General features: G+C 35.4%; 1 long non-coding RNA gene across 1 annotated transcript; it reads right to left on the bottom strand.

Moving 5' to 3' along the window:
* Nucleotides 1-2,240: 2,240 nt before the first annotated feature.
* Nucleotides 2,241-5,927, bottom strand: LOC129659967 (uncharacterized). Its single transcript, XR_008718263.1, has 3 exons — nt 5,761-5,927; nt 2,845-2,940; nt 2,241-2,362 (listed from the first exon to the last, which is right to left on the bottom strand). It is a non-coding gene; the product is annotated as an uncharacterized LOC129659967 (long non-coding RNA).
* Between the last annotated feature and the right edge of the window lie 2,934 nt (nt 5,928-8,861).

Here is an 8,861-nt window from a genome sequence, read left to right as displayed (position 1 = left end):
AGTTCTTAGTGAAACAGAATTATATAATCATAATAATGTAAATGCTGTTATTAGTTTTCTAAATTTACATGATCAAAGAAACAAGCAACATCTAAATTGAGTGCTTATGAAGCTTCACTATTGGTGTGAAGATGAAGAAGTCAATGAATACATCTCTTCTCCAAGGTCCTTTGGGAGAGGATTTTACAGATAATCATAAAAAGTGATGTCAGGCTGTTTAGTGAGGATAGGATTGCTTGTCTGGACCTGGTTGGCCTTAGTGTCTACATTCAGATCTTCAGGACATAGTGTACATGCAAACATCCTTAAACACACTTCATGTTGCCTATTCTAAGGACTTCTTAAGCAAAACATTTACAGGCTATAAAATACGATGGTTATTGTTCACAGATCTCTTCCTTGATCTAATTTTTCCCGCAACAGTCAAATTATGAACAGAATGCAGAAAATATTAATCTTGGGTTCAATTAATGTTCTCTTCCATATAATATGTAGTAAGTAATTGTTATCAATTTTTACAAAGTAAAAATACAAATAGAAATTGCAGTAGAGAACTGCTAAAAGAAAGTTAGAGGTACGAATATCCATATTTTATAAATCAGGAAATAGAAATGACTGTTTATAGTTGGCAGAACAAAAAGTAAATGCATAGGAATATTATCTAATGCTCCAAATGTAGGAAGTTAGTAACAAAAAAAAAATACAACTGTGTTAGAGTGAAGGAAGATTGCTCAGTTATAAGTGGGCTAAGTTCTCATCTATCTTAGCAAGAGGTAAATAGAAAATATCTAAAAACTGACAATCAAGAGACTCTATTTTATCCACATTATTTGCAGCAATGCAGACAACCTCGAGGGAAAAGAACTGTGAGTGGTAGTGACAGTACTTTTTTCTTTAAGTCTTCTGATTTGTCAGTCATAGATGAGTATTCCTTTGGCAAAAGTTTAAAAATTTAAAGAGATATAAAAAGGATGTGTGCTATGTCATCTAAAATTTTAAAAATGATTCCCAGTTGGCACAGTGTTTGCAGACATAACAATGGCATTAATATATGTGAACAAAGAATGTGTCAATCAGAAAAAATATACATGTCGAATGTGTGTGTGTGCATGTAACGTGAAAAGAAAAGCCAGCTGTGACCAACAGGCAGAGGGAAGAGTGATGGGACTTAAATTAACTGAGAAACTTTGCTTAAGATCACATGCACTGTTATGGTCTGAATGTTTGCATTCCCTCAAAATTCATATGTTAAAGTCCTAATCCCCAAAGCGATGGTATCAGGAGATGAGGCCTTAGAAGGGTGATTAGGCCATGAGGGCAGTATGCATGGGTGTTTAGTCACTCAGTCGTGTCCAACTCTTTGTGACCCCATGGACTGCAGCACGGCAGGCTCCCCTATCTGTGAGGATTCTTCAGGTACGAATACTGGAGTGGGTTGCCATCTTCCCAACCCAGGGATTAAACCCAGGTCTCCTGCATTGCAGGCAGATTCTTTACCATCTGAGCCACCAGGGAAGTCCCTGAAGACAGAGTCCTCATAAATAGAATTAGTGCCCTTATCACAGAGGCCTTTCTTGCCCTTTCCCTCATATGAGGTTACAGCAAGAAATCAGCTGTCTGTAAGGAAGCAGCCTCACCAAACACTAAATATGCCAGTGTCATGATATTGGACCTTCTAGCCTTCGAAATGTTAGAAATAAATAGTTGCTTACAAACCACCGTGTCTGTATTTGGCAGAGCACCAAAGACATGTTCTGTGTGCTCGTTCTATGTTCACCAAGCAACCTTGTTTTTATAATCCGATTTGTCACTGCAGCTAGCTTATAGGGAGAGAAATCTTGTCACAACATCACAAGCACTCCGGTCAGTGTAGAGTTTTATTTTATTATTAATTAATAATTTAGCATTCAGAATTACATCTAAGTCTCTGGTATTATGTGTGCGTCCTCAGTCGTGTTCGATTCTTTTTGACCCCATGGACCATCGCCCACCAGGCTCCTCTGCCCGTGGAATTTTTCAGGCAAGAAAAAGGAGTGGGCTGTCACTTCCTCCTGCCCGAGATCTTCCTGACACTGAGATCGAACCCATGTCTCTTGTGTCTCCTGCAATGGCAGGCGGATTCTTCACCACTAGCGCCACCTGGGAAGCAATAGAGCTTTTCAGCACCTGCCTTTCTACCTTCAATGACTTGACCAGGCCTCCCTTTTGTTAGATCAATACGCATCTTTGGTTTCATCCAACTTCTTGTTGTGTTGTATTGCTGGAAGTCATTCATTTTTTAATAGTTCACACAGAACGAGTGCTCTAAGAAGCAGGCAACAGTTTGTGGGTCACAATCTCAGTCCTTTGGATTTGCTCATAACTTTTGAGGGAAAAAACAAAAAAAAAAAACTGAATAAGAAAACATAACCAGACACAAACTCTAGTGTGGCAGATCTGAGACTGCAGAGAGCAGGATCCTACAGGGTGAACCTTTTTCTCAGAAAGTGCTGTAATCAGAGGCAGATTTGCTGTGAAGCTAATGAACCTTAACTTCTGGGCAATTTTCTTAGAGGAGGCCCTTCCCAGGCCCTAGGATCTCCCTTTGCAATGAGCTCACAGAAACATTGTTTTTTCTAAAACTTTCAAAAGTGAGAGATTTTAACACAACTGGTTAGATTGCCATCTCTTTTCTCTCAACTCCCTCTCCATCACAAATCCCCTGGAGTGAGGTGTCAATGGAGGAGCCATGTATACTTTAGAATCAGGCTAACGGAAAGTTGAATAGGGGATATATTTACCTGGTTTGGATGTGTTTATGTTTTACAGTTTTTCCCATGTATAGTTCAATTGTTGCTCACTCACCAGGCATCATTAAAAGAAATGTTAAGGAATGTATACATCCAGAGTCCATATTGTGGTATAAACAGGCCTGTATTTCCCAGCAGAGGACATTTGTAACTAGGAAAGAAGAAATAAGGTTTGAAATGTATGAAGCAAGAGGAGAATGGGGAAAATTCTTCTAATTATCAGACATTGTAAAGGAAAGGATTTAGCTCTCAGTGACCCCCAATCAAAATGGAAGCTCTATTTTCTTTCAGGAATATTCTCAATAATGCAGCATATATCATTATCAGCACAATATAATGTTTTACAGGAATCTCTCAAAATGAAATGTATTAGAAGTAGAATTACTGTGTGTATGGTGCACATACTGAGATCAGCACTATTAATAGTAGAAATGTGTGCTCAGTTGCTCAGTCATGTCCAACACTTTGAAATAATACCCTGGCAGGCTCCTCTTTCCATGGAATTTTCCAGGCAAGAATATTGGTGTGGGTTGCCATGCCCTCCTCCAGGGGATCTTCCTGACCCAGGAATTGAACCCAAGTCTTCTGCATGGCAGGCGATTTCTACACCATCTGAGCCACCAGGAAAGCCTGAATAGTAGGTATAGCTTATTATAATATTTCATATTGAATGTATCCCAGCTCTTACTAATGAAAAACAAACTTGAATCAGCTATGGTAGAAAGAAAGGTTAATTCTGTAGTTGCTATAGTGAATATTGCACAATTATTTGTCATTTAATGAGGTAATGAAAGAGCATTCAACTGAATACATAGGAAACAGTATTACTGTGCTTTGTGAAGCAGATCATTAATAAAAATACTAGAGTAAGTTAATTTCTAGACATTTGTAGAATATGCAAGTTTTTAGGTTTTTTTATTTATCCCATTTAAATGTTTACATTTTTATACAACTTTGTGGTTTAAATTTTTATTCCTTTTATGAAAGAGGGCCCTCCCAAATTGCATAATCTTCAGGCAAAGCAAGGTTGAGAGCCAACCTTTCATGTAATATCAATCTTGAAGTGTTCTCTTAAAATACAATCAAAAGATAAAGAAAATAATTCAGTGTATAAGTTATTACCAACCTTTATATGTCATGTACACAGAGAAGACTGTTTCCAAGGAATAAAAACATGTAGAAATATTCAGTTTACATATATTGACAAGTTTCAATCACTTGCATCTAATTTTCTCTAACTTCCTCCTCCAGTTCCAAAGACACTTTTCTTTCTCTCTTTTTTTTTCTCTTTTTTCTCTTTTTTTTAATTAAAGAAAAGATGCACAGAAAAAAAAAATCTGTTTGGATGTTCTCTAAAATTCCATACACTTTTGCAAGGTAAAAATTACCTTGTAAAAAACAAACAAACAAAAAAAAAAAAAAACTAAGGCATGAAGGTTGTCAGTGGTATTAGAGCAAAAGTCCCATTTGGAAACAAGTGAGGGAGCTGTCCTAAATGATTCCCAAAATCATAAAAAATGAATGGGACCATCAAAATAGAAATGAATAATTAAAGTTGCACTCCAATTCTGCATCTATGAAGATCAGGAAAGCAGCAAACTGAAATAGCTAGTAATGTTGATTCTCTCCAGGTAGAAGCTCAAATTATACTCTAAAATTTAATAACAGATATAATCCTCAGGACTATAATACTAAAACATAACAACCTTTAGCAAGTCTCTAGGAAGGGCTTATCATCCAAAAAAAAAAAAAAATGCAAAGAGAATGCATACAGATCTTACTGGAATAAAAAGAAAGGAGAAAAGAAAGCTAGTTCAGTCATAAAGAGAAAAGCAAGAAGTGATGGAGAGAGGGAGGCAGGGGGGCAGCTAGAGGGAGGGCCCATGGGCACTCTGCCAGGTATTCAGTGTTTTATATCCTTCAACACTGCTTAACCTTCACAGGCTCTGGGCGATCATTATTATAATAACCATTTTACAGAATAAAAAATTAAAGCAAAGAGAATAAAATCACTTGTTTGAGAACACAAAGCTGAAAGAGATGAAGCCGGAGTACACGACCAGATCTGTCTGCCTTGAGCCCACCCTCTTTTCACTCTCAAGTTTGGCACCAAAAGCATAATTTCTATTCGCACCTGGTCAGTTGGCTAGACTTGGTCACAACAACAAATACACGATTGATAATGCAGCATATACACTTCCTATGTGCAAGACAGAATTCTGAGCACCTGACATGTATTGCCTTATTTTACTCTAACATCTGTGTATGGAAAGTAATATTTTCCCATTTGACGTAAGCAGATATTTTGTAGGATGGAATTCTGCTCCCTAGGCTTCTTCTTTACCTTGCCCCCATTAGGTGATCTGAACTAAATGATATTAAAGATACCAATGAAAGTCTTCATCTATTGTAGCAAAGATGGAGGTGAAACAGATCAGAAAAAGAAGATAAAACTCTGAGAGCCATCTCTGAGTGTTTGGGTTTCTTTTTTAGCATTGTAAAAGCAATACTGATTGTAATATAAACACAAACTGTTTGAAGTGATTAAAGAGTGCATTTCCTGCCAGAGTCACTGAATCCCACTTAGAAGCAGTTAGACCGATGCACATAAACATTCATACTGAACTACAGCCACTGCACTTAGATTGGCTTCACGATACATGGTTCAGTTCAGTTTAGTCGCTCAGTCGTGTCCGACTCTTTGCGACCCCATGGACTGCAGCACGGCAGGCCTCCCTGTCATATTTTATAACAGTAGTCCATACTCTGTACGTACCATAATTTATTTAAGCGGAACTAAAAGAATTTAAATCTATTCAAGTTTTGCATATTAACAAAAGAAATTTTTCCTTCTGCAGAAACATGACACAGGTTTCCTCTAACTGCATCACCCTGTCCCTGTTCTTAGGGGATGCTCAGAGTTCCACTGTATCAGCAGCTCTCTTAACTGACCTCTACTTTGCCTGCTTACCGGATTAGCCAACTCTCTATTTCCTCAGTGAAGTATAGCTGATGATGACTGCGGTTCACTAAATACTCAAAGCTGCCGAACTGCTTTCTACTGGGTCTCTTCTGCTTCCATCAGTTTCCAAATGTCAGTTGTATTTTCACCCAAATAAGTTTATGCCAATTTTACATGTTATTCTAATTATAACACAAATTAAAGAAAAATGAGTGCTAAATATAACTGTTTATATGAAAATGAAATTAAACTTTTGACCTTAATGAAGATCCACCATCAAAATGAAAGTGGTATTAAATTAGATACAGAAGAAAACTATAAAAATTGGTGGAAATTTTACAAAGCTCTACCAGGATTATGCACTTAGGTTGCTTTGCATATGCGTTTAAAAACTTATTTTAGTGCTGGAAATACATCTACATATTACAGAAAAATATTGCCCTTGAAAGGACAAAGTTGAGCTCTTCCTTAATCACAGTAAAGATTTAATGAGGTATGGGGATATTTGTCTTCTCTATAAGGAATGCTTAATAGGCGAATCCTATTTTAGAATATATAGAATTGACACAATTTCAAAAGAGGAAACATCACATGAGTTAATATACACGCTATCTCCTTACCTACCCTGCCAAAACTTGTGAAAAGAAATAAGTATTTAGGAAATATTATCCTTTTACTGAACATACTTTGAAAGGTAATGAGAAAGAAATCATAGACTTTACGACTTAACTAAAAAAAAATGGAGAGCCAACTAGATGTATTTGGCTCTCCATTTTTTTGGATTTATTTATATCCAATAAATGTAAATAATTGTTCAATGCATAGATATAAATATATATGCTGCCAAAATGTCACTGATGCAATTTATGTAAAATGCCTTTTAAATATAAAGCAACATAGAAGTATAGTACATGTAAACACTAAATGAGTTCTTTTTAGAATTGAAATACAAGGAAAGTTTCTGTGATTCTTGTTAGGAAAAGGCTATATGCAAATAAAGAAATAACAGTCTTTCCAGGAAAAAATAAATGGTTTAAGACAATAGTATTTTTCTAATATCCATTCTAAGCTTTATAAATCTTAGAAAAAATGTAAACGCATACATCCATTTGTCCTAAATCAATCCTACCAATAACATAGAGAATAAAACAATAAGCAATCCTGAGTCTTAATATAAAATAATATATTCATAATAAACTATTAAAGTGTTTAGAATGCATTCATGAATTTCATAAGAATCAACATAATAATTTGCTTATTAGAGAGCATAAAATTATAATATTCCCTTACTGTTTGATGCCAGAACTAATTACATATATACACAGGTAGTTAATATACACACAAATTACCATATCTCATTGACTCTAAGATAATTTTGCAGTTAAATATTCATGAAATGTTGAAATACCTTACCCCACTAACATAAATATTTAATGGAGTGTTTCTCATCTTTTGTTAAATAAACATTAAAAAAAATTGAAATGACACATATTTTAAACTACATTTTACTACCAAGGAACTCCAACATTAAAATCATCAAACCATATACTTATCCAAAAAAAAAATTCTTTAAGAGGTTAAAATAACAATGCAAAATCTTAATAAGAAAGAAAGAAAATGAAGTCGCTCAGTCATGTCCAACTCTTTGCAACCACATGGACTGTAGCCTACCAGGCTCCTCTGTCCATGGGGTTTTCCAGGCAAGAATACTGGAATGGGTTGCCATTTCCTTCTTCAGGGGATCTTCCTAACCAAGGGATTGAGCTCAGTTCTTCCACATTGCAGGCAGACGCTTTACCATCTGAGCCACCAAGTAAGCCCAAAGTCTTAATAGATAACCATCAAATAAAAGTCAATAAATTTGCATTTTTCTGAAAAGCTACCCCAGAGTCTACCAGAATCCTGGAAAGTCCTTGAAGTAACTAATACCAAAACCCAAACAAACAAAAACAAAACACACAAAGACACAATTATTTACACAATTCTGCAATAGTTTACTTCAATGTCTTCAATGGTAGTGGGCATAAATTTTTTAAAAATAACCAAATCCCAAAACGGAGAAAAAAAAAAAATAATACAGAGCTTAAATGTAGTCTGAAAATTTAAGGTAAGAAAGAAATAAATAATCCTTTCACTATAAAAGCACATCTGAATTTAATACTATTCTGGTTGTACCATTGTGCTTTTCTCTCCTGCAGCATTTCAAGCCAAGAGAATTGAAAAAAATTATTTAACCTTAATTTACTTAAGCAGAATTTACTTAATGCTTAATTTACTTAAACATTCTGGGAAACATCTTGGTATTTCAGTTAACAATAATATATAGTTCTCCATTACCAAAGAAAGACTTTGCTTCTAAGGTTTATCCTTAAAACTATAAGATTTAATAGAAATGTACTTGATTCTCAGCAGGATAACCCATACCTATCATTCTCACAACATAAACTGCATAAATCCTATGTCTAATTCATTTCTCAAAGACTCTGAAAAGTCCTCTCTTTTTATTAAAAAAGATTGAAATCATTTGTATAGATATGAGTTTCTAATGAAACACTGAAAATTAAATATCTATATTAACCACCAACCTTTCTTAAAATCCTACTAGAGTTATAACAAAAGAACTAATTAATATGATACTAATATATAAAGACAGTGAGAATGGGAGAGTAAATCTCAGAAAACAAGATTTAATGAAATTTTAGAAGTCAGAAAGCTAATAGCTCATTGGTAACTACACAGAGGAGGGAAAAAAAGTTACTCAGGAGCTCAAGGGTGTAGAAACCAAGAAATTAGAAACCGCACATCTCAGCAACTTGGAAAGTCTCAAGATTTGGAGGTACAAAAACTGCAAGTATTGCAGCAGTCAATGAAAGCAGAAATACCGTGTAGTTTCAGAACAGAAGAATAGACTGAAGATCTTTATAGGGTGCACTTGACCCCTGGATCACAGAGGAACAGCCAAGCAATTCTTCTCCATGGGGAAGCTTGGCCGTTCACTCTCTAGTGAGGCTAAACTGAATACCTCTTGACTCAAGACACTAAGCAAAGCTACAGCAGAGGTGCTGGAAACCAAAGCTGGGAAACTAAACAAAAGATTACGTATGAGGAGT

Source organism: Bubalus kerabau, chromosome 9 (assembly GCF_029407905.1).
Source record: "Bubalus kerabau isolate K-KA32 ecotype Philippines breed swamp buffalo chromosome 9, PCC_UOA_SB_1v2, whole genome shotgun sequence".
In the NCBI taxonomy this organism is placed as follows: Eukaryota; Metazoa; Chordata; class Mammalia; order Artiodactyla; family Bovidae; genus Bubalus; species Bubalus kerabau.
Note: the sequence above shows the minus strand (reverse complement) of the source record. Positions and strands in the feature narration are given on the sequence as shown.